At 39.6% G+C, this 26,077-nt stretch overlaps 1 protein-coding gene across 1 annotated transcript in view; it reads left to right on the forward strand.

Annotated features, from left to right (window-relative positions):
* The window catches only part of LOC122792440 (vomeronasal type-2 receptor 1-like), a 250,190-nt gene that overhangs the window by 130,485 nt on the left and 93,628 nt on the right, over window positions 1-26,077 (forward strand). The gene's annotated exons all lie outside the window — the stretch shown is intronic.

Below are 26,077 nucleotides of genomic sequence, written 5' to 3' on the forward strand. Positions count from 1 at the left end.
TCAGTAAATACTCACATCTATGGATATTACTGATGTCATGTTCCTCATAAAGGATGTTAGAACAAACCCAGTGACATCTGCAACTGTCTCAATGTATGACAGCAGTATGTCCAATCAACCCCTGTGTTTGTGCTTCTGTTCCCACCTAGTTAGTGAGTAGGGAATGTCATCAAAGGCTTTGGCCAGATCAATGTAGGCTGTATGCGTCACTTTGCCTTCATCCACAGCTCAGGTGACTGTAACCAAGACGTTGACCAGGTGCAATGAGCAGGTATGACCTACCCTTCACAAAGGTAAACTGTGTGGGGATCCTGAGTCTGCAGATTCCCATATCCTTGTTTATTAGGTGCATGATGATGCATTCCATAGCTTCGCATAACATACTTGTCAGGCAGTTGGGGTGGTATTTCCCAGTGTCTGTAGTTACACCTCATTTGTGGAAAGGGGTGACTGTAGCAGTACACAGTTCAGTAGGGACAAAGCCTGAGGTGAGGCTGTGCTTTAACAGGGCACACAGGTAAGGTGCCAGGTCACTCAGTAGTTCATGTAGAACACAGCCAGGGATACTCTCAGGTCCCATAGAAGCTGTATTATTGGCCTTGGAAAGTGATGTTTTAACCTGTGCTGCAGTAATACTGGGTGCCTGGTGGTGTACTGGTATTGGGATTGGTCCTTTGGCGGGGGGGTGTGAGGTAATATTTGCACTCAAGATGCCAGCCAGTATATTGGCAGTATTTGTTGGCTCAGTCTGGGAGGTTCCATTGTCTAGTAGCTCAGAAAAAATCTTGCTGTTGCCATGGAGATTCTTAACATAATTGTATGAGACCTTGTGGTTGTCTTTACTATGTGCTCCAATTCTGTTCTCACAGCTAACTTTGTAGTATTTGATGAGGGATCTCAACCTTCAATCGAGGCTGAGAAGGGTTGATTTCCAATCTTGGGACTTCACATTATTCCATATCAGTTCCCTCCTCCTGTTGTACAGTGTATGTATGGCAGGGGACCACCAGATCAGCTTCCTTTTATTGGAGGTGAGGGTCCTGGTTGTAGTGGGTATGGCAGTACCCATGCATTTGTGTACATGTCCATAGTGCATTGTTGTTTGATTCAGCTGTCATGCACCTAGTCTCCATTTGCATGGCTGCCGTGAGGTTAGCCACCTCTTTGGTTCTGTGGCCATATTCAGCATTGGAAAGGCTTTTCATGGTGGTTACCTGTGCAGGGGGTCAAGGGAGGGCCATGGATTTCCAAAGGTGATTAATTTATGTTCAGATATAACAAGGGGGAGTTGACTATTACTGTCAAGCAACATTCGCCCATGTTAGGAAGGACCAGGTCGAGTGATGGGCATGTGCATTGTTACATGAGTAGCTTTCCCAGTTAATGGTGGGGTAGTTAAAGTCAACCAGTATGTGAGTGTCAGGTTGGACAATATTATCCTCCAGGGTGTTTAGGGACATGGAGTGTGAGTGCTGAGACATGTTTGGGGACTTATAGCAGGCTACGACCTGAACCACTGTCCTATCCAATGTCAGCTATGCCTGCAGGATCTGCAATGCCTATGTTGGTCAACACTCTGATGGTGTGTGCCTCCTTAATGAATTTGGAAATACCACCCCCTTTGGAGCTTTGGTCACAGTTCTGCAGCCAGTATGTGTGGAATGGGTAATAGGCTGGTAGTGCAGGGTTGCTTCCTGCTGCCTTTAACTAGGTCTCTGTTACAGCACAGATGTCATAGATCCCCATTTTAAAGAATATGTCCAGTGAGTGCATTTTCGTATGTAGAAGTCTAGTGTGCAGCAGCTTGATCATCAGATTGCATGTATTTGTACCTGTCATATATTTCTGTATATTTATGTATACACACATATATACATATAGGTTCACTTTATAATCTCGAAATTCTGAAATACAGAATTTCAGAATATCGAGATCATAAAGCCGCAACACCACAATACCGAATGCCCATAACCGCGAAATTCAAAATCCCGACATTTACATACACACACTCACATACACACAACTGCCCCCCACACACAAACAAAACTAACCTACACTGGAAACACCCCCCCTACTTCTATGTTCTAACTCCAAGACCGCACAATCACACACAGAAAGGCAACTCACACCCATACATTTCACAGCCCCTTGCACACACACATCACAAGCAAAACACACACTAACATACACTACAGCACATAACCTACACACTCATGCAAACTTACCTGCACTTACATCCATTCATACACCGCAACACCAGAAGCTCCGAACTTTGGGATTTCGAATTTCGCTCTTCTGGTGTTTCACGATTCCGAGCATTTGGGATTAGAATCTCGTTAAACTGAAATTCAGCATTTCAGTTTTTCGAGATTCTAAATGGAACCCATATATATATATATATATATATATATATATATATATATATATATATATATATATATATATATATATATATATCCACGGCGGTGGTGCTGCGGTAGTGTTGTCGCCTCACAGTTAGATGTTATCCTGTTCGATTCTCAGCTAGAGCGTCTTCTGTGTGGAGACATGCGTGAATGGGCATACCTTCGTTGAAGGTTGTGCGTTAGAGCTGGCAACTCGGCACGTAAAAATCTGCTGCCAATCATTAGCGGACCGGAGTTCCGCTGTAGCGACCCCTAACTGGGAAAAGCCGAAAGACACAACATATATATCTATATATATATAGATATATAGATATATATATATAAATATATATGTGTGTATGTATTCACCTTTCTATATTTATGCATCTATGCATATATGTGGATATACCTGTGGATGTATCTCTCTGTCTCTCTCTCTACATATATTTGGTATATAGATATATGTCTAAAACCCTACTTATATTGCATTTGTCTTTCCATTAGAATTGGTTTTATTGTTATCAATTATTCAACCCTAGAAAACCAAAGCAGTATGAACCAATAATCAACGTTGTCAGCGTATGTAGCTGCTCACCCAAAACGCCAAAGATGCGCACCAAAAAAATGGAACTTCCTGAAATAGTGAAACAAACCAGGTCGGACGTTCGATGTAAAATCCACAGTTTTATTGCACACTCCACGTTAAGCGCTTTCACCTACTGAACCGTAGGCTTCATCAGAACAGTTTTAAGAACTGTTACTTTCGTTTAAATAACATTACATTTTGGCGCCTTTTCACTAAAGTGCCTTCACTTAAAGTGGCATACACACAATTCCTAAAAACATTTCCTTTTAAAAGCAATACTAAACAAATAAATGCTCCATTTATCCTATAAATATTACTATGAAGTTCATATATCTATATACAATCATAATGCTAAAAAATTCTGTTCTATTGACAGTGTTCTAAAATGCTTTTTACAGATATGCTGTCATTAAGTCCTGGGGGAGTAGTGGCATCCGTTAGAATTTGCCAATAACATTCTCTATACAATAAAAAGTTTTTTAAATTTCCCCCTCTCGGATTTGGTTGAACTGTTTCTAAAATGCCAAATCTAAATTGATGATCGATCCCTTTCTGCATCACGTTTTGCCAAGGCATTTTTTTCATCACTGTTTTTTATACTGTACACATGAGCATATATTCTTTTCCTAAACTTTTGCTCAGTTTTGCCTATATAATATGCAGTGCAGGTTGTGCAATAGGCAATATATACCAGGAATTTGCTGTCACAATTACCTTTTTTAAAAAATATCTTTGTACCATTGTAATTGGACAGTTTTTTTTCTTTTTCCAATGTTATATAACTACACTGGCTACAGTTGCCACAACTCCTTGTGTGTAACTTCCTGGTCCCACCTGCAATATATTCTACTGCTATAGGTCTTTCTAACAAATTCTTCAGATTAGGTGCCATTTTGTATACACTTTTCGGTTTGGTACCCATTAAATCAATCATTGCATCATTTGTTAATAATGTGTACCAGTATTTGTTCAATGTTTTTTCCACCTTTTTACTATAGGGACTAAATTCCACAATACATGCTCTCCCTAAATCATTTCTGATCTTATTTCTATTATTAGCACTAGCTGTCAATTCATTGTTGTTAGTTCCTAACAATGGGTATAAATCCGTTCCTCTCCTTAATCTAAGTTCCTCTCTTATTTTTTCCATCATATTCATACTATAACCCCTCTCCTTAAATAGAGACATTATGTACAAAATTTCCCTATTCACTTCTTCTGTTGACGATGTCATTCTCATAGCTCTGATACATTGCCCCTTAAATATGCTCATTTTTGTTCGGGTTGGATGACAGCTGTCAAAATCCAAATAAGAATTGGTAAATGTTTCTTTTCTATGTATTTGGGGATGAAAGCTGCCATCCTTCCAGGTCACCAATGTATCCAGATATGGTACCCCTATGTCATTACTGAGGAATGTAAATTTCAGGAAGTTGCTGCTTTGATTTAAATATGCTACAAAGCCTTCAAAACTATCCTGACTACCATCCCATATTATGTAAATGTCGTCCAAAAAACGGGAATAATGTTTGATGTTACTCATGTATTCACTCTCAAAATATTATTCCTTTCCCATTCTAACATAACTAGGTTAGCATATATGGGGGCACAGGCTGCCCCCATAGCAACTCCCCTAGTTTGTCTGTACATTTTGCCATCATTGTATATAAAATTGTTTTCTAACACAATCGACATTAATTCATATACTAATCAAACTCTATCTCCTGTCAAATCACTATATTTGTGTACACTATTTAGAAATGCTTCTAGTCCTTCATCCGTAGGTATGCAGGTAAACAGATCCACAACATCTATTGTTGCAAAGATCAAATAGCCAGTAGTGAGTTTGACTGGAAAGTTCTTTAAAAATTCCCACGAATCCTTGACCATATGCTGAACCTTCTTATATATGTGTTTCAGAAGTGAATCCACCAATGCACCCAACGGAAAAGTCTTGGACTTACTCCCCGACACTATTGGTCTAAATGGGGGATCCATCAAATTTTTGTGTATTTTTGGTATTCCTACCATAATGGCCATTGTGGGATGTTCAACTTTAATGTATTTGTACATCTCATCAGTGATCAAGTTATCTAATAAAAATTCTTCTATATGATAATCTATCTTCCTATATGAACTGTTTAATTCATTCAATGATATAACCTCATAATTCTCAGAATCATCTAGAATATTCGCAATTTTCTTGTTGTACTCTACTTGATCATATATCACAATGCCCCCTCCCTTGTCGGGCTTCATTATTCTCACTTTGTCACTTTGCCTCAAGTTCGTTAAAGTACTAATTTCCTCTTTAGATAGATTGTTCCTAATAGTGTGTGATTTCCTTCCAATTTTGTATATATCATGTGTCACTAATTTCTCAAAATTATGAATGTCCGGATTCATAACCGGCATATAGGTACTTTTCTTCCTCAAGGTGTTAGCTCTGTCAACAGTGGTAGGATTTCCATTGTCCTTGAACATTAGGGCTAAGTTTAATTTCCTGGTGTATTTCTTTACTTCGCATATTGTGTCCACAACTCTAAAAATAGGGGTGGGTACAAATTTCATACCTTTAGATAGAAGGCTGAAATGTGCTGGATTCAAAATTGCATCAGTGTAATTGAAGATTTGAAAATTGTTAAATTTATTAATAACATTGTTACTTATTCTTCCAGCATCATCCCTTTGTTCATTGTTAGTATTAAATGTTGCACCTACCACCTCGGGTAATCCCATTGTTCCTTCTTCTTCCAATTGCTGTTTTTGTTCCTTCTCATATAATCCCTCCCTTTGTGTACCTGTTGAAAATTTTCCCCTTCTTCACCATCTTTATACCCATCTATTATGTGTTGTGAAGGCTGTTTCCATATATAGGCCTTTCCTATTTTATATTGTTCTCTATCCCTATTTAACTTCTTATTTTTCCTAATAAATGCAGTCTTTTTTTTGTATTCAGCATTTTCAAATTGCTTGTGATACAGTTTTTCCCATTCCATAAACAACAAATCCGACAGTATATTCTCATTCATTTGATCAACTTCACTTAGTACCATACATAACTTTGCATCATTGTACTTAATTAATTTTCTCATATACTCTATTCCAAAACTGTCAAAAAGTGCATTAAATTCATCAATAGTTTCATTATTTAATTCAATGCCCATAGGTACTTTGTAAAACCTTAGGCCCATCGGCACTATTCCGGAATTAATACTATGCTCCAAATAGGCATTGTCCAATTTGATACAATTTATAAGGTTTAATTTCCTTCCAAGTTCATAAATATTGTCCTTAAGTGACCCCAAATGCTTGGATTGTTCATTAGCTCTTTCATTTTGTTTTTTTACTTCTCCAACATAAGTACTGTTTGTAAAAACACATTCATTGTCTAGAAATTCCTTAAGGAAGCACTCCGATTTTTTATCGTTAGTATCTCTATCCACTGTTTGTAGCTGAGTGCATTTTGTAACAGTACTTTTTAAAAACCGTTTGCTTTCAGTGGCATTTGCATAAGTTTTAACACTGTTACCTGTTTTAGGTCTCGTACCAGTCCTCTTCGCTTCCTCCGCAGTAAAAGAGAAATCAAAAGTAAAGTCTGTAGGCGCCAATCTGCTGTTAACTATGTCACCGAAACCATTGACTGGCAAATCAATCCCTTGCGAATAATTCGTAGTAGGGATTTGTCCATTAGGTATGCCTGGTGACGAAGTGATTAGTATGTCCGTTTCACTGTTATTGTTGTCCCCAGATTTGGATATAAGATCTTTGCCACAAACCTCTGTCAGGTTTTTGCTCTTAACAGTTCCGGACCCAAAAAGTTTGCTGTTACATGCTGTTGCCCTATCAATAACTTCCGAACCTGTATGCAGTTTCATTAATGAGTTCACTGCCTCCGTGAGCCTGCCGATTTCACCTCTGAGTGTCACCACCTCATGCCGAATTTCGGTTAGTTCATCACTTTGAATGGGTGAGGCTGCTCCCGAGGAGTTGCGCATCTCTTCCATACTATAGAAAACCAAAGCAGTATGAACCAATAATCAACGTTGTCAGCGTATGTAGCTGCTCACCCAAAACGCCAAAGATGCGCACCAAAAAAATGGAACTTCCTGAAATAGTGAAACAAACCAGGTCGGACGTTCGATGTAAAATCCACAGTTTTATTGCACACTCCACGTTAAGCGCTTTCACCTACTGAACCGTAGGCTTCATCAGAACAGTTTTAAGAACTGTTACTTTCGTTTAAATAACATTACATTTTGGCACCTTTTCACAAAAGTGCCTTCACTTAAAGTGGCATACACACAATTCCTAAAAACATTTCCTTTTAAAAGCAATACTAAACAAATAAATGCTCCATTTTTAGAAAGACCTATAGCAGTAGAATATATTGCAGGTGGGACCAGGAAGTTACACACAAGGAGTTGTGGCAACTGTAGCCAGTGTAGTTATATAACATTGGAAAAAGAAAAAAAACTGTCCAATTACAATGGTACAAAGATATTTTTTAAAAAAGGTAATTGTGACAGCAAATTCCTGGTATATATTGCCTATTGCACAACCTGCACTGCATATTATATAGGCAAAACTGAGCAAAAGTTTAGGAAAAGAATATATGCTCATGTGTACAGTATAAAAAACAGTGATGAAAAAAATGCCTTGGCAAAACATGTGATGCAGAAAGGGATCGATCATCAATTTAGATTTGGCATTTTAGAAACAGTTCAACCAAATCCGAGAGGGGGAAATTTAAAAAACTTTTTATTGTATAGAGAATGTTATTGGCAAATTCTAACGGATGCCACTACCCCCCCAGGACTTAATGACAGCATATCTGTAAAAAGCATTTTAGAACACTGTCAATAGAACAGAATTTTTTAGCACTATGATTGTATATAGATATATGAACTTCATAGTAATATTTATAGGATAAATGGAGCATTTATTTGTTTAGTATTGCTTTTAAAAGGAAATGTTTTTAGGAATTGTGTGTATGCCACTTTAAGTGAAGGCACTTTTGTGAAAATGCGCCAAAATGTAATGTTATTTAAACGAAAGTAACAGTTCTTAAAACTGTTCTGATGAAGCCTATGGTTCAGTAGGTGAAAGCGCTTAACGTGGAGTGTGCAATAAAACTGTGGATTTTACATCGAACGTCCGACCTGGTTTGTTTCACTATTTCAGGAAGTTCCATTTTTTTTGGTGCGCATCTTTGGCGTTTTGGGTGAGCAGCTACATACGCTGACAACGTTGATTATTAATTATTCAACCCTGGAAATTTATCAGCATACAACCTAGTAATCCATTTATATTCTGCTATTTCCATTTTATTATTGATATCTCATCTTCTTAAATTCTTATATAATACTTCTAATACCTTAAATTTAAAGTCATGTACTTTACCCCTATCCATAATATGCTTCACTAAGGCATTAGTTATTTTTCTTCTAATTTCTGACTTATGTTCAATAATTTAGTCCCTTAGCCGCCTTGAACACTTACCTATATAGAAGCATTCACATTTTACACATGTTCCCAAATATATTATTAATGTAGTATTACATGTTGATTGACATTTAATTTCACATTTTCTTTTTGTTATGGGATGTTAAAATTGTGTCAAGTTACAAATATTTTTACAACAACTGCAATTATAACAGGGTGACGTTCCATATTTATTTATTATTGGTATTGTAACATTAACTTCAAAGTCTTGATAACAGAGCTGTCTTTTAAAGTTCATACTATTTCTACAGGTAAATCTTGGTTTATCGCCCAGAACAGCTGCTAACTTAGGCATAGACATCAATATTTGCCAATTCCTTCTAATAATATTCTCTACCATTCTCTCTCTCTATATATATTCTCGCCCTTTGCCATGATTGGAGGGTTTTGAATATGCTGAGCTAAGCTAAGCTACAGGAAAACCTGCTTAGCTAAGGTTGGCAGTGTTTAAAGGGGCAGGTTCAGCACTGCTTACTAGTGGGCAAATCCACTTAGCTGGGCTACTCATTGCTTAGCAGTCATATTTACACAATGCTTACACCTGGTAAGCAGAGCTGTGCAATGCTTAGCATTGCTTATTTTTTATTTTATAGACTATCTGCTGTATGAGACTGCTTCATCATTCATTATATATTATACATTTGTTTACTGTCCCTGACATCCCCCAATGTGCCTTCATTACATTTATTCATGTGCGACTATACTGTATGGCACACTTATGTTTATATGGAGGTTTCACAACTTTATTAAACTGACACCTCACATCTGGACCTACTACAGTACTCTGGTTAACAAATATATGTTATTTAGTAGCTAATTATAAAAAAGAAATGTTTATGTGCTGCTTTCACATGTAAAATGCAAATTGGTTACAGTGGGGATTGATTTCTTGCAAAGCATACGCTCTAACCACAACACTATTGCAGTACTGCTTATGTTGGATGTCTCTTGCTATTTAACATCTTGTGCTGTTTAAGCTGGACTAAGCATAGCTAAGCAATGGGCACACCCATGCAGGTACGCTTAAACTTTATTGCATGCATTAAAAAAAATAATTTGTTGTGTTTTTTTTTATTTGTACCATTCAGAATATCCATGCTAATGCTGAACCTGTTATTCTATCAACTTTTTGCTTTGTGGGATGATTGTCCCGTATGGCTTTGTCCACTTTCCTTACTCTGATGGGTTGGGAGGTGTGCTCAATGTGCTTATGCTAAATCTGTTATTCTATCAAGTTTTATCTTGGTAAGGACGATTGTTCCTTATGGCTTTGACCAGATTTCTTACCCTGATGGTTTGAGGGTATTACGAGCATTCTTTCTCATTTTAAATTGCCGAACGGCAATTCTGGAGTGCAGGGGGCATGTGTATTGTGAGAGCACAGCTTTCAGACACACACCCTGCACTCATACACAGAACCATGTCCATTTTGCAGCACGCCTTCATGAATATGCATGGTGTGCTGCCGTGCTGCACGGGAATAGTCCCTTCCATGCAGGAATAAGCTATTCCTGCAAGGAAGTTTACTAAGTAAAAAAAAAAATATATATATATATATATATATATATATATGTGTGTGTGTGTGTGTGTGTGTGTGTGTGTGTGTGTGTGTGTGTGTGTGTATATGGGTCTACTTTGTTTCATTGAAAGCTCATTTCACTGAATTTCAATTCACCCTGACCAAATCGCTGAAAGCTCAAATTATTGAAAACTCATTTTACCGAATCTCATTTCAGTGAAGTGATATACTGGCACTGTGTAGAGTACTGTAAGGCAAGTAAAAGGTATATGCCCTTCTCCCCAGTGTAGTGCAATCCTGGAGTTAGTATATATTGTTTGGGGGGCACAACTCCCCCACATTGGGGTGTGAGGGTGTAGCCCCCACCTACTTTGTTTATATCTATCTATATATATCTATATATATATATATATATATATATATATATATATATATATATGGATCTAGGACTATTAAACTAAAATTCAATACTCCAAATCCACAATCACTGAACACACTTTAACGAAAGTGCTTTCACTGAGAAAGCGCTTTCATTAAAGTGCATTAAAAAAATCAGCCCTGCACCCCCCACACCCCCTACTTTAATATTCTCACTCTGAGGTTACACTACAGTGAGGAAAAGGGACGATTTCCTTATCTGCACTGTAGTATGATCTTTGCAACAGTCATTCCCCCATGACTCCCTCTAGCTGCAGGCATACTTCTACGAAAGTGCTTTTTCAGTAAAAATCACTTTTGCGGAAGTATGCCCAGCTGTTTTGCTTCAGTGAAGAAAAGTTCCTTCAGGGATCAGTACCGATCCCATATATATATATATATATATATATATATACATATATACTGAATATATAAATAGTACATGAATGCATACATGCATAAATAAGTGAATAATAACATATGTTGATCAGAACATATAATAACATCCTTATATTCATTTACAAATTCTTCAATAAATAACTCCAAGAATACCAACATCCAATAATCAAAATAAATATTTTAAATTCCATATGCATATAAGAATTAATTTAACCCGGGGCAATATGTGGTTTGTTATAACTTCTTTTTACTTTTAAAAATGTGAACATAATATATGTTACCTATTATAAACAGGAGATAGCAGCTTTTAGCAGATAACAAAGAATGCTTTGTAAATGGTTTCATATATAATGAGGTCATAACAGAACCATCAACTGATTTTGTTACCCTTTCATCCAAAAATTCAATAGCAATATACTGTATGCAGAAGTGAAATTAATCCCTATATCATCACGACTTAAATAGCCTACATGTTGTTGTAAAGTTGTAATGCTTCCAAACTGTAATTGCCAGCAATTATCCAAAAATCTTTTCCACATCTCCATATAGGCATAAAGTGAATTATGTCTGGTATCATAAATATATTGGAACTAAAAAAAAAATTAATAAGTCATCAGCCAGCATATGTCAAGATAAATCTTACTCCATTCCATTGCTGAATCTTATAGTTGGAGGGAACAGTTATCAAAATAAAAAAAATAAAATAACTTCCAATACTTCCATCAGTAATAGTAAAAAAACGTTTAATTCTTCATTATACAAACAACTAACTTGCAACCAATATCAAATAGTTCTAATTCTCAGTTCACGGGGAATGGTGGAATATAGATGTTTCACATTCACAGTGTTAAATAAAGTTGTCGTCGAAGAAAAATGAAGGCAAAACTGATTACACCAAGAAGAGTAGTTCCAGGACCGCAAAATGAAGACAGTAGTTCGTAAAAAAGGTAAGTCCTTTATTCCGTTACCAAGTGATAAAAATCCAAAGTCAGTTGATACAAAACAGCAAAATCAGACAAGCGCTTTCGCTTGGAAAATGCCAAGCTTTTTCAAGTCAAAAACAGTTGCCTACAGTGAAGTGACTGTTTAAATAGAGATGTTAATTAGTCACATGCTTGGTTAAAGCTGAGTTGCATTAAAACAACAATTAAAAATGTTAAGGACAATTAACCAAACAAATAATTAAAATGTGCATAAATTAAATAAACATCTGCGTTGTTTACACATAACTGGTGGACCAAGTGAGTGTAATAATAGGATTAAAAACTTGGGTTGTCCAAAAGGTTTGGATAAAAATACAAATAGAAATGTAAATAGAGGCTGTGTGTGGTCCAAGTGAGTTTAAGATAACCCAAGTTTTTAATCCTATTATTACACTCACTTGGTCCACCAGTTATGTGTAAACAACGCAGATGTTTATTTAATTTATGCACATTTTAATTATTTGTTTGGTTAATTGTCCTTAACATTTTTAATTGTTGTTTTAATGCAACTCAGCTTTAACCAAGCATGTGACTAATTAACATCTCTATTTAAACAGTCACTTCACTGTAGGCAACTGTTTTTGACTTGAAAAAGCTTGGCATTTTCCAAGCGAAAGCGCTTGTCTGATTTTGCTGTTTTGTATCAACTGACTTTAAATAAAGTTGTACTATCCACAGGAGTCTGCTCCATTAAAGAAGCAATTTTGTGGTATCCCCTAGTCCAGCTCTATCATACAGCCATAGAGGTTTTATATACAATTCCAGGAATTCAGAAATTGATTTCATCAAATAATCTCACCATTAAACAGTTAGTTGGTGTACACCCACTAGACACCCTGGGCAACAAATAACAATATTGACAAGTGTGTTCTGCAACAGTATGTTGAAATTTAACTTGTTGGGTTATGATTCCAGAAAGACTCATATGACTTTATATGAATCAATATTTTCCTTGAATTTGTCAGTAAAGTCAAAAATCCATCTGTATATATATATATATATATATATATATATATATATATATATATATATATATATATATGTGCATCTCCAAGCTATGCATAGGTCTTAGAATAGTAATCCTACTTGCTCCAACCCCTTATCTGCCCGAATAACAATCAGATTATTATTAGTCTTCATATCTTTCAAAACCTGTCTCCTTGTTGTGTATATAATTCATTCAACAAAGACTGCTCAAATGCCTTTACTGTAGAGTGGTATGGTGGTGTAAAAGATAACTATTGAAACCTAGATGCATCAGATTTATATTAATTAACATCATTTCATTTTACAATGACAAAATATCAAATTAAGATTTTCAGAAAAATTGTTGACAATTTATTAATGTTACTAAAGAAAGAAAAAAAAAATACAGATAAGTCTTTAATTTAACAATAATTCACTAGCACTATTCAAGGAGAAATACGTTTTTTCAGTAAATGTTTGTCCATCAGTTGCTTGAACTGGATCAAAATTGAAGTGTCCATGCTTGGATCCAAAGTGTTTCCTACCTCCTCATTTATACTTAAAACATTCCCCCATGTAACTGGTCTTTTGGATTCTGGGGAAATCCCAGCTTAATACAAGTTAATTCCAGTGTTAGATTTAGCACAGGAATCAGAAGAAATGTAAAAGCATGCAAAATAGATTTTAGGTTAGTCACAGAAGACCTCTTTCATTTAACCTTTCTTTTACCCATGTTATCAGTGCCTCACCTCAATATTCATGATATACACCACAGATTTAAATGTATTTGTAGAGAATGCAACATTGCTCTGGTAGTCGGGTAAATCATTTAAATTTACATAATTTCCTATTCACAAGTTCTCTATCAGATGCTTTTATTGTTTTAATATTATCAATATGTATGATTTCATCAAGAACAGATCACGTCTACTCAACCTGGTGAACTTCTTTGAAAAGCAGTGGCTGAGGGCAAAAAGGTGCATAGTGACTACCTTGACCAGGCCAAGGCATTTGATATAATACCCCCTCTCAGGAACTGTAACAACCTCATGGAATTAGCATAATCCCCTATGCCATCCATTGGATAGCTGGGTGGTTCTCAGAAAGGACCCAAGAAGTTATGATAGGGTAGTCTACTCCACAAAGAGGCCCGGTTCTAGCAGAGTCCCTCAGATCACTGTGCTGGGTCTACTCCTTTTTGGTATCTACTTCTCTGAAGTCAAAGCCAAATTCAAGGGCCTCTGGGTGACCAAGTTTCTAGATGATTACAAACTAGGTGCAGTGATAGACTCTTCCCCAAGACACTAATGTCTTCCAAGAATGGGCTGACTCAGTTAAATAATTAGTGCCAGAGCTATGGTCTAAAACTGTATGCCAGAATTGTATAATAATATCCTTTCTGAATTTAGCTGCCCTTGGAAACTACATTATTAAAAACACACCCGTAAGAGTAGACCCAGTAGAAGTAGTATGTTGCACAATTTATAAGCGAAATGATGGCATCTAGGTCCAAAAAAGTCACCATTCTATTTTATTTAGCCCACATCAGACCAATAATTGAGTGCAACGCCTCCTTCTGTACACACCTGACCAAGCACATTAAATAACTGGAACTTTCAAAGAGTTTCTTCACAAAAAGGATATAAGGCACAAACAACATGTCCTAAGTGGAGTGCCTCAAAGCCCTAGTCCTATGCTTGGTCTCCTATAAATTGCTGAGGGGTGATCTATACCTGTCATACAAGGCATCCTTGGATCCAGATCTGATGAACCTTCTGCATATCTACAGAACAAATGGCATCACAATTACCTATCTAGGGACATAAACCTTGCTTGTGACATAAACAGAACATGTTGAAGGACAGGTATGTGCCTCAGAGACTACCCTTTCTCCGGAACAGGCTTCCCCATGTTTGACCACCTAAGCCATAGCTTTCATATCACACTTAGAATAATCATAAGGCCCCTAAACTTGTCGCATACATTTGGGATGCATGCATAGGCTTAAACATGACTCTGTGGTTATTAGCCTAGTATGCACCTATGAACATGTAGATTCCTTCTACTTATATCTCAACAAAACTATCAAGACTTAACGTCTACATTAGACTGGTTCCATTACACTTTTTCCAATGAGTTTTTACTCTTGGGAGACTTTAATATATGTTGGTCTTCACAAGCAGAATCACACTCTTCTCTTAACTAATCTATTCTCCAACAAGGATAGACCCAAGAGCCCACAGCAGAAACATTCAAGATTGGATCCTTACAAAAAAAAAACTCTTAATAACTATCAAATACCCTACACTACCTAACCACTTCACTTATCATAATTCAGTTTAAACTGTCCCAAAAAACAACCCCTCTTGTGCTGAACCAAAGACTGTAATACTAAGAAACTGAAATAAGATACAAATAGATTCTGTTCATTTGGAACAGTCAACAATAAACTAGTTAATAGAAAAATTAACACACTAGACCATGTTGTATACCTTTTCAATAAAACCCTTTAATCTATTGCAGATAAATGCAAACCTATCAAAACTGTAAAAATCAAACACATATTACCCTCCTAGTATGATACAGCAACTAAAAACAACATCATGAAAGCCAGGGATACAAAAGCCTAGGAGACATGTAAACCTTCCTGAAATACAAACAACATAGAAAGAGATGTCAAAAACAATTAAGATAAAAAAACAGAAAAACTATATTTAGCTTCAACATACAAAGAAAGCCAGTTCATCTGCTTTCTGGAGAATATTCATGAAAATGATAGATAATGACAAAACAACACATATTAACCAACTAAATCTATCGAACCTTTTTTTGTTTTAGCAGTCTTTTTTCTTCCTGCAGCTGGCCATTAATATATCTTGGTATCTGTCCTTATTTCCTGGGTCTACCAGCCCCTGCTGGACTTATTCTGATAATCAAGGCATCCCAGCACTGTCATACTGTTGACAGAAGTGTTTTTCACCTAATTTTCTTCCCAACCCCTGTGTGCACTGAACTACTACCCCATGGGTGGGGCATGCAGTGGCCAGACAGCATTGAACTGCCCTTAACTTCCACAAAAGACTGATATTGGCAAGCTGTCTCGTCTACCATTAGTTAGCACTTCATAGTTGTTTCTCTGGCCTCCAGCAGGGATATCAAACTGTGCTATATACCTTGTGAGCACAAGGAACAATAAGCCAATCATCCTGGGGGTGAATTTATGAATACTTATCCAACTGTCTAATTTTTCTTAAAGGAAGATAGTATGTAACACACTGCTTGATATGGAGACCGAGTTTATTCCAGAAAAGGTTTTGTTGCTGCATGACAAATCTGCCTCTCCACCATGATTTATTTGATGAAGGAGGTTCAGATCTCTGGCTCTAGTGTTCACAGGACTGTTTCATGCTTGGAGAAATAACAGATCTTGGACTGCCAGATACCTAATGGCATGAGAAAGCAAGGCATAGATCATCCTAAGGAGTCTGTAGGATGCTGAACACAGGGATAAGGCCTCCAGCCACTCTTGATTTATCAGGTCCTTTAGTCCCGTAATCATCTTTGTCAGGAACCATTGAGGTCTCTCTAACTGCTTGAAATGTTTAGTAAGATACATCTCAAGGGAGTATTTTTCTATGATGCTTCTGGTCAATGCTGAATGTAGAGGAGTCAAAAGTTCTTTGGACCTAGAGGAAATTCACCTCGTGATCAGCTGTGCTGGGCAGGATTGCCTGATCAGTGCTGTAACATCACGGTCAAAGGAGAGGAAAATATCTACCCACATATCAAGCTCTCGCTCAACATCTTCATTTGGAATGTGAGGTTTTCTGTACTATAATCTGGATGGAGGGTTTGTTTTCCAAATTCAGTAATATTGTGTTTTATAGCATTTAGTTTTAGCCCATTTTCTTTGCACCAGCTATTAAAGTGTAAGTTTACTTTGTAGTTTGTACGTCATAAGGGGATTTAAGTATATAAAACCCAGTTTAGAATCTTTGAAAAAAATCATTAAACAGAGTTCTTGATTTTTTATTTGAAGATCAGGCATTAACCCTTGAGGGGAGTTCATTTAAAATGAGAGCCATGGAATCAGACTGCTCTACATTCACTGTCCAGGTTTCTGTACAGTACAGATGTAGTGGTCACACCACTGTTTTATACATCCTGGCTTTTCAGCTTCTTTGGCATTCTTCTGTCACACATTACCCCTGACATTCTATGCCAGTTGGCTGCACCTCCTCTGATTCTCACTTTAACCTCTTCATTCAGACTTTACTTCTTCTCAAGCACCCCTCCTAGATGCCTGAAGCTGCTAAACTGTTGCACCATTTCCATTCTATGTCAATGATGAGCATCTTCTGATTAGCCCCATTTGCTGTCATAAAAAGAAGTTATGTACCTACCATAACGTTCCATGTTAGTTGTCTTCATCTCACCTTCTTTCTTGCTGGTTGGGATCGGAGCTGATCCTCGGCTCCGACTCGGCCATCTACTATAGCTCGAGAGCTGTTTACTGGCTCGAGGCTACTCCTTATCCCATGATGCCTAGCGCTAGCTACCCAGATCTCATTTGAAATAGCTAACCCCAGCCATAGCTATATAATGAACCCCTCCAAGCAAAGGGTTGAGCATACCTGTCATACTCTCTAAGTCAGTAGAGGAAACAAACCAGAAAACACTCAGCCAGTGAAACCTGAACTCCTCTTGGTCCAATAGGACAGGGGATGGAGGGGGGGATGCAAGAAAGAAGGCGAGATGAAGACAACTAGCATGGAACATTATGGTAGGTACATAACTTCTTTATGTTAAGTTGTCTATCTCACCTTTGTTTCTTGCTGGTTGGGACAGCATCCCTAGCACCTATAATCTTGGATGGCTCATTGGAACAGACTTTTCAGAGCAGTGGAACCAAAGTTAGCTCTACTTCTGGAGACCATATCTAACTTGTAATGAGAAATAAAGGTATGAGGGTTCACCCACATAGCAGCTGCGCAGATAGAGTCCATGGGCAACCTAGACTGGAAGGCTACAGAGGTGGCCAAAGCCCTAGTAGAATGATCTTTCGGTTTGATAGACAACTCTTTATTTCTCAGTTGATAGTTGAAGGTAATAATGTGAAACAACCACCTGGATAAGGTCACTTTGGAAACTGGGAGACCTTGTTTGCCCCGAGCATAGGAAAGGAAAAGTTGGTCCGACTTCCTTATATCCTTCATTCTATGCAGGTAAAAACACAATTGTCTATGAACATCCAATTGGTGTAATTTGTATTCTGCCTTGTTGGTGTGGTTAGGGAAAAACACAGGGAGGTCTATAGATTGGTTCAGATTATTTTCTGAGCAGACTTTCGGAAGGAAAGAGGGATTAGTCCTCAGAGCAACCCTATCCTTATGAAAAAACTAAGTATGGAGGACGAGAACTTAGTGCCTGATGTTCAGAGACACGTCTGGCTGAAGTAATAGCTACCAGAAAGAGAGTTTTCCAAGATAGAAACTTAATAGAGCAGGATGCTGCCGGTTCAAAAGGGGCATAATTAAGGAGGTTAGTACCAAATTAAGGTCCCAAGGAGGAGGGGGATCTCTCACCGGGGTCCTAAGGAGAGTAGTCCCTCTGAGAAAAGCTTTACACAGCTTATGAGACATAATGTTTACATTAGTCAACCCAACATGAAAGTTAGAGATGGCTGCCAATTGAACCCTGACTGTAGCAGAAGCGGACCCAGAATGAAAAAGTTCTGCTAGGAACTCCAAGATTTCATGTACTGGGGCTGAAAAGGGATCTATGTTCCTAGCCTCTGCCCAACAAGAAAAACGTTTCCATTTGCTAGCATAAGTCTTTCTAGTGGCGGACTTGTGAGAGGAGACAATAATCTCATGAACGGCCGGGGAAATGCTGGGAAGCCTGGCTAGGGTTGGAAGTGGAGCAACCAAGCTGTGAGCTGGAGTGTTTGGAGGGATTGATGCAGCCCGCCTGATTGATGAATCGGTAGGTCTGGAATCGGATCCAGAGTCCAGGGCTGATCGAGAAGGTAATGGTACAGGAACGGAAACCATATCTGTCGAGGCCAGTAGGGGGCAATGAGGATCATTTTTCAGCCCAACGATATTGCTTTCTGTATGAGTTTTGGAATCAGGGGAAATGGGCGAAAGGCATAAAGAAGTTCCTGAGGCCAATCGTGGACTAGAGCGTCTCTGGGTGAGTGACCTGGAAGCGGAAGAAGGGAGAAGTAGTTGCTGCATTTGCTGTTGAAGGGGGTGGCAAAAAGATTGCAGCAAGGCTGTCCCCATTTGTGGAAGATCAGATCTCAATTACCTGATTGAGAGACCACTCATGAGGCATGAGAATAGCTCTGCTGAGCCTGTCCGCTATGACGTTGGACCTCCCAGGATGTGCGTCACAATCAGAAATTGTTGGGAGGAGATCGCCCACTGCCAGACTCTGAGTGCTTCTCGACATAGGGGGTAGGACCTGGTTCCACCCTGCTTGTTGATGTACCACACCACTGACATGTTGTCCGTTTGAATTGCAATGGTCCCAGAAAGGAGAGAGTCCTGAAGAGCTTGCAACGCTAGGAGCACGGCTCTCATTTCTAAGACATTTATGTGCAGATGGTATTCGTGAGGCTGCCAAGTGCCTTGGACTGTCTTGCCCTGATAATGCCCCCCCCCCTATCAGGGAGGCATCTGTGGTCACTGTGGCAACCGGAGGGAGCTGAATGAATGGTCTGCCCTGAGACACTAGTGGGGAGACCATCCACCAGGAAAGGTGCCTTTTGCATGTTTCTGTAATCATGATCATGTGAGACATGGGCAGCTGTGGAAAAGACCACTGTGTGAACAGAAGCCACTGAAGAATTCTCATGTGAAAGCAGGCCAGAGGGATTAGAAGAATTGCCGCTGCCATGGAACCCAGAATTTGAAGGACAAACCTGACTTGGACCCTTTTGCACTGCATTAAAATTTGTACTTGCTGCTGAATTGTGGTCACCCAGTCTGGCAGTAGCCTTGCAGACATACTCCTTGTGTCTAAGTCTGCTCCTATATAGGTAATAGATTGACAGGGCAATAAGGCAGATTTTTCAAAGTTTATTGTAATGCCTAGCTTGGAGCAAATTGTGATTGTGTAGTCCCTGGCTTGAAGAAGTTGAAGCCTGGTAGTAGCAGTAAGGAGCCAGTCATCTAGATATGGAAATACCTGGAATCCTTGACGTCTCAGGTGAGCCGTGACCACTGCCATACATGTGGTGAACACCCTGGGGGGCTGTGGTGAGACCAAAGGGCAGAGCTCTGAACTGGTAATGACTGGCTCCCAGCCGGAAGTGAAGGAATTTCCTGGTGCGCCTGTCCATCTTGATGTGGTAGTACGCATCCTGGAGATCTATGGAGCACATCCAATTGTTCTGACCCAGAAAGGGTAGAATGGACTGTAGCATGACCATCCAAAACTTTGTTCTTTGAACAGACTTGTTTAGTCTGCTGAGATCCAGAATCGATCTCCAGTCCTCTGTCTTTTTTGGTACCAAAAAGAACCTTGAGTAAGTTCTGGATCCATGTTGGACTGCCGGGACTTCCTGGATGACTCTTTTTTTCTAGCAGTTTTGAAACTTCTATAACTGCTTGGTCCCTCAGATTGGGTGGAACATCTGGAAGGGATTTGCTTGATGGTAAGTGGGGTTGAAAGAAGGGAATTCTGTAACCTGTGGATATGACTGAGTGTACCCATTTGTCTTGTGTTAAATTCTGCCAGGCTTTTGGGTACAGTGCTAGTCTTCCCCCAACTGCCTCCAGAGGCGGGCAGCCAGGCAACCCTTCAGGGATGCTGGAAGAGCTTTTCAGAGAAGGATTCTCTGCTGCTCTGATTCTGTGGACCCCCACTGCCATGAGGGTGGCATCTATTGTTGTTTCCTCCCCTGCCCCTGAAGGAAAAATTGCTATGTGTGTCAGGCGGGGCTCCCTGGGATTTTCGGAACCACATTTTACCACTCTTCTGACTCTTGGGGTATGGTCTGGAAGGAGTGGAAAAACAGACTCCCACGGCAGAGAGAGTCTTGCCTTCTTGTTCACACCTAGTCAGAGTGTCTTTCACCTGTGGTCCAAAGAGAAAGGAACCATCAAAGTGGGTGTTGGTGAATGACGCTCTAAAGGGTTCTGCAAAATTACACAGCCGCATCCATGCATGTCTCCTAAGGGCCATACCTGTACCTGCGGCTCTACTCGCACCATCGGCTGCATAGGAAATGAGCCTCATGGAGGAGTTAACTACAGAATTAAGGGTCGCCAGCTGAGAAACCACTTTAGCTTGAGCCCCTTCAACTGATGGATCCTGAAGGGTATCTCCGAGCTCTTTAAGGAGATCCCTCTGAAGCCAGGTAAAATGGCATAAGTAATTCAGTGACCTCATAGAAAAGGTCGCTGAAGCAAACATTCGCTTCCCATATCTATCCATAGTCCTGGACTCCTTGTTAGGAGGATGGACAGACGAAGAAGTTTCCGCTAACTCTTTCTTAGTGGCTGCTGCTACCACCATGGCATTCACAGGAACACCTTTGGTAAGGAACTGCTTATCAAGGGGTGCGGTGATAAACTTGCCGGGTCTCCTCGGAGTTGGTTCCACTGTATCTGGGGCTGACCAAGCCTTTCGCGCCACCACTGACATGAGTGGATCGAAAGGCAGAGAAACCCAGGAGGTGGAAGGTTGGGAACCGAAAGCATCCAGGAATACAGACTCATCCTCGGTAGGGGTTAGGGGAGTCCAGTTCTCCCTCTGCTTAAGCATTTCTAGGATGTCCAAGAAGGAAACATCTTCAGAGGGGGATCTCGGGGACCCTTCTGATTCATCTAAGTCTGTATCAGAAGTGACAGACTCAGGGGAGTCAATGTGCTTCCTCTTGCACTTCTTCTTCTGAGGGGCTCCTCTGAATGATCAGGGGAGGCCTCAGAAGAAGAGGAAACACCCAATGGGGTGCCCTGGAATGCTGGTTCCCCACGCTTGGGGTCTGGAGGAGGAGCAGAGGTTGACGCAGGCACTACAGGGGACGGAGCCGGTGGGGTCGAATGTGGAGTTGACTCAGTGGCCAGAACAATCCTCATGACATCGAAGGCATCCCTGCCACAATGCAGAGAAAGTTCTGGTTCCAAGGAAATCGGAATCCTTCTCCGAACCGAGGGAGACGGCTCCGAGGCAGATGTAGGAGCCGAGCTCACCTGCGCCGAAGCTCCAAGAGGGAGAACAGGGTCGGACAAGGGTCCGATGTCACTTGCCCCTTTGGAGCCGTTGAGGGAGCCTCAGCACCCAGATCCCTCAATGGACGGCACCATCGAGGGGAACAGAGCTGACGATGGAACCGAAGGAGAAATAGTTATCGGAGCCGACGGTTCCACGACTCGAACCCCAAAGAACTCCGGCTCCGAGCTCAATGGAGTCGGAGGAGGAATATCGATAGAAGTGGACGGAGCTGACACCTGTTGAGGAGGGCTGGACAACATCTTGGCAAGTGCCTGTGACTTCAGCAACCTACTGACCACTCTCTCCACGTCGTGATCCGAGAGCCTAGAGGACCGAGAGGAGTGGGAAGATCTGTGACTGCGCTCACTCTGCAGCAGGGGAGACTGAGGAGCTGAATGTATGGATTCCAGAGAAGGGGACCTCAGCCTCTTGTGGCTCTGCAATGGCTCCGAAGACACTGATGGAGCCAATGGGGAGATAGTCTCCTTGGTTCCGACCGGAACAGAAGTAACAGGTAAGGTTTGAACCAATGATGGCTCCAAGCTTGGAGCTGACAATTTGGTCAGTTTTGGGGATTTCACAGGCTGAGCCTTGGCCGGTGGATCCTGGGGCTTGAGAAGACCCCCTCAGAATAAGCTTATTCTTGTGCTCCTGCAGAACTCTTGGGCTAAAAGCATGGCATATAGAACAAGAGTCCCGCAGGTGCACTGCGCCTAAGCAATAGACACAAGAAGTGTGCCCATCTGTCAAAGACATTTTCTGACAGCATGAGTCACACTTCTTGAATCCAGACACCTTGGATTCTTTAGAAATATCCAACAAAATACCAGTAAGATACTACACTGATTTTTGGCCAAAAGGCCGAACAGCGATAACAAAATACCACAACACTAACAACAAAAGGCAAAAACACACAGTATACTACAGCTAAATATTGTCTTTTTTTTTTTTTTTTTAAACTAGGAAGCCTCTAACTTAAATGGCTACCTAACAATAAGAAAGAAGGAAAGGCTTAACTAAACTCTAACCTACAAGAAGGGATAGGAGTGGGGGAGGGGAGAACACTCTAATTTAAACAAGTTTTAAAGGAAAGGACTACCAATACACTAAACTAACACAACAAGTTACAGACTACAATTTAAACAATAAACTCCCAGAAAAAGCACTAATCTGACAAAAAACAGTTCAACAAGAAACTTATATGAGCCAGAGCCAGTAAGAATGACACCTCGCAGCTGAAGCGGCAAACGAGATCTGGGTAGCTAGCGCTAGGCATCATGGGATAAGGGGTAGCCTCGAGCCAGTAAACAGCTCTCGAGCTATAGTAGATTGCCAAGTCGTGGCCGAGGATCGGCTCCGATCCCAACCAGCAAGAAACGAAGGTGAGATAGACAACTTAACATCAACTGTTTTGGCTGTACTCAACTTCATCCCATGTGCCTTCAGTTTTACATTCTGGTCTCCAATCATTTTCTGCAGTGTTTATTCTGGGTCTGCTCATAGTATCATATTGTCTACATACATCAGGTTTGTTGATCTGTCCCCTGTTTGTTAATGTAGTCCATCACCAATATGAAGAGCAGTGAACTTAGAAGTGAGCCCTGATGCACACCCACTCTCTCTGGGAACCCATCTGTGAGTTCATGCACTGTCTGTACTTGTGTCATTAGGTGCTTGTTCTTAGTCTTTATTAATTCTACTGATGTCTCTATGATTTTAAACTGTCACAGGATGATCACAGGACTGCTGAAGTCAATTTTTTTCTTAGGACTTTCTCATATGCTTCATCCAAGTGTAGGAATGCCCAGATGAACTCTTTCCTTATGTCCAACTTCTTCTCCACTATCTTTCTCACTGCAAACAGTGGGTTAGTTGTGCTGATCTAAAAACAAGTTGCTCATCCCCCATTTTACTTTCTACTGCTCTGCATATTCAGTTGTTGCCATCTCCAACACTTTCATGCAGTGTAATAGGAATGTTGTACTTCTGTATTGCACACAGTTGTGAATGATCATTTGTTCTTGTAAACTGGCACTATAATGCTTATTCTCAAATACAGGAGGAATATGCCTTTCTCTCCCTACCTCAGTGAGTATCCTCCTTTGCCATTCCCCCATAACTCATCCAACATCTTGATCACATCTGAAGTGCTACTTTCCGTGACTTCATTTTCATTGCGCTATTACTTCTTCTAGACTCTTCTTCCTCTTTCATCATAGGCTGTACATAGAACAGTACAGCTTCTGTGGGGTTTTTATTCATTCATAAGCTACAGGAAGTACTACTTCCATCTGCCACTGATATTGTCTGGTTTGCAGATTGTTGTTGGCATCCTTTATGAATGGTGTCTGATGACTGTCTTCTGTATCTTTCTTTATTTGCCTTGCAACTTGATAGAATTTCTTTGTGTCATATGCTGTGTCAGTTTCCAGAAGCTGGTAGAGTTTCTTTAATAACTTGTTCTTTGCCACTGTGATTCCTGTCTCAGTCTCTTTGTTAGCCAGCCAATATTCCATCTTAGCCTGGTCCATCTTTTATATCTCCCACTTCTGCTTGCATTCTTTCTTTCTTTTGATAAGTTCCTGGACTTCTACAGTCTGTAATTGCATTCTTTATTTTTATTTCCATGTCCATATTTTCAGGGCAATGACACTTTTCATCCAATGCTTTATCTTTTATCAGATATTCATGCTTTCTCTACTTTTTGGCCTAGAAATCAGTTGTTTAATCTTTGATTTTATTATATCCCATTTCATATGGAAACCTAGTGAAACTGTGCAATTTGAGCTCCCCATAAAGACATTGATTTCTTTAATCAGTAAGTCTTCTGTAGTCTGAGACTGCAGGATCGAATGGTCAAACTTAAATTGTGACACTGTCACTGTTCATTTAACTTGTTATTATCATCACAGGAGTAGAGTGGGACTATTTTGGATTCTATTATCTTTCTTGAAAACTGATTTGATATCCACCCCATGTCCAGATGACTTACAATGCCTTGGATTAGTCTTATGAACATATGTAACTTATGCTGTGTGAGTGCAACAAATGGCAATTGTCTATTGGGTCTTCCAACCCTGTTTTAAAGCCTTGATAGCATTTGGGACTGTATTCACACCAGGGGGATCTCTCAATCCATGGATGAAACATTGTGTTAAAATCCCCTCTGAAATACTAAAACTGCATTTAGTATTGCACTGTTTACACAAGAGCAATCAAAGGAATTATCAGTGGTTTTGCTACTTAGTAAACAAAGCAGTTGTTCAAGTTTGTTACAGTCAGCACATATGGATGCAACATGGTCATGTTCGTTATGTATTCCTCAAAACTTCAGCACTGAATTAAAAATATGTGGTTTAATAAATCCTCTAATTCATAGCTATTTAGTGTACCCAGAATCATGGCTCTCCTAAACAGCTTTTTGTTCTATTCTGTCAGAAATTAATTTTCCCATAGCTACAATAATCCCTAAAACTGATAAGCAAGTAAAGCACCTTTTAAGTAGTGGGTGAATCGTTTATATCATTTGTTTATTGGCTTATTTAGATGATCAAGGATTGTTTCAGTAGAATAGTGGTGAAGGAAATCAGAGCTGGGATGAAATCCCCTTGACCTAGTCTGTTTAAGAATATAATGACAATGGAGTTGGATGCATTTCTAATCTTTACAAATTACAGAATGGGTGGTCTCTTCTTTTCAGTGTCCGATAACTAGATGGGAGAGATGTTCATTGTGACTGCTTCAAATTACTGGATAATGAGATTTTTATTTGCTCCACTCATTAGATTCTTATCAGTTTGCTATTTATTATGGGGTTTTGCTGCATCTTCTCAGAAACGATATCAGCTGGAAAGAAGAAGAAAAATATTGATTTCAAGCGATAAGTTACTAACTGGTTGATATTAAATTATTTCTACATGAGTTACCATTCCTCTGTGCTTCTCCTTGTCCTCTTGGAAGATGTCCTCCTGGATTTTCTCTCCACACAATTTCTAGTACTTCATTCCATGGCTCCACAAGCTCCTTATGAAAAATGACTTTCACAGATCCAGGGATTAGTTGGTCCTTGCAATCTATTGCCTGTGTCTTCTAC

Source organism: Protopterus annectens, chromosome 1.part2 (genome assembly GCF_019279795.1).
Source record: "Protopterus annectens isolate FY-2018-M chromosome 1.part2, PAN1.0, whole genome shotgun sequence".
Taxonomy (NCBI): domain Eukaryota; kingdom Metazoa; phylum Chordata; order Ceratodontiformes; family Protopteridae; genus Protopterus; species Protopterus annectens.